Source organism: Erythranthe guttata, chromosome 3 (genome assembly GCF_056151865.1).
Source record: "Erythranthe guttata isolate IM_541 chromosome 3, IM_541, whole genome shotgun sequence".
In the NCBI taxonomy this organism is placed as follows: Eukaryota; Viridiplantae; Streptophyta; class Magnoliopsida; order Lamiales; family Phrymaceae; genus Erythranthe; species Erythranthe guttata.
This window is the reverse complement of record NC_142535.1, coordinates 3,067,619-3,068,942: the sequence shown is the minus strand read 5'-3', so window position 1 is coordinate 3,068,942 and position 1,324 is coordinate 3,067,619. Positions and strand designations below refer to the sequence as shown.

The following is a 1,324-nucleotide window of genomic DNA, read 5'->3' as shown; positions in this document are numbered from 1 at the left end:
TTGATTGGAAGATACCAAAAATGAAAAGAGACAAAAGAAAAAGGAAAAAAAGAAAAAGAATAAGTCAAATAAGCCCCTAACCAAGCATACGTCTCTAGGGGCTATATGTTTTTAGGAGATCAATAATTGTTGAAAATTATAGTTAAAAAATTAGTACAAAAAAAATATTAAAAATAAATAATTACACAAGTAGCAATAAGGTAGAATTCTTCACGGTTAAGTTTTAATTTTGATAATTGTTAAAAATTATAGTTAGAAATTAGTTGAGAAAAAAAATTAAAAATAAATAATTATAGAAATACCATTAGGGTTTTTTAGGGTTGCCCAGCGTTTCTTTCTTTTGTATTTAAGATATTGTTAAAAATTATTGTTAGAAATTATTAGAGAAAAAATATTAAAAATAAATAATTACCGAAATACCATTAGGGTTTTTTAGGGTTGCCCAGCGTTTCTTTCTTTTATATATAAGATTATAAATAAATGAAACATTCATATATATGACAATATTACCCCCAACCCTTTATACCCAATTCTTAATTGTAACCCAAATTTAATCAATTTTTGTCCCTAAGAATCCAATATTGTTTTTTTTTTCCAAAAACTTTTTTTTTTCAAAAAAAAATTTTGCCGCCTGATTTCGGCGTTGACTTTTCGATTTTTTTTTTCTGGTATGTTTTTTTCCGCCGCCGGATTTCGGCGTTGACTTTTTTAGTGTTTTATTTTAGTTTTTTTTTTTTTTGTTTTTTTTTTCGTTTTGTTTTTTCTCTTTACGTCCGCCGATTTTTTTTTTCTGGTATGTTTTTTTCCACCGCCGGATTCCGGCGTTCACTTTTTTAGTGTTTTATTTTAGTTTTTTTCGTTTTGTTTTTCTTTTTACGTCCGCCGCTAAACGTTGACCGTAATTGTGCTTAAAAAACTTTAAACACACACAATATCAAAATTTAATTTTGTTTTTTAACAAAAGTAACGACTTCTATTTTCTTTTTAAATTCAAATTATATAAAGAAATAAATATAAAATATAATATTTCGCTAGAAGGAGGGGTCGAACCTCCGACCTTGTGGTTAACAGCCACACGCTCTAACCAACTGAGCTATTCCAGCAATTACATTTGAGCTTTCTTTAATACTAATCAACTAAGTAAATTAATGCATACTTAATAGTACATGAATCATGGGCAATTTAACATACTCCAATATTTCCAATTTCAACTTCAAGCAAACAAAAAAAAAAATCGTTTATTTAGGAAGAATAAAAATTTTGTTAGGCAGATTGTGCCAATTCTTTAAGAAGGTTAACTCTCTCGTTACATACTAAACCAAAT

The 1,324-nt window shown here is 27.3% G+C and overlaps 1 non-coding gene across 1 annotated transcript; it reads right to left on the bottom strand.

Moving 5' to 3' along the window:
• Nucleotides 1–1,029: 1,029 nt before the first annotated feature.
• Nucleotides 1,030–1,103, bottom strand: TRNAN-GUU (transfer RNA asparagine (anticodon GUU)). The gene has a single exon. It is a non-coding gene; the product is annotated as a tRNA-Asn (tRNA).
• Between the last annotated feature and the right edge of the window lie 221 nt (nt 1,104–1,324).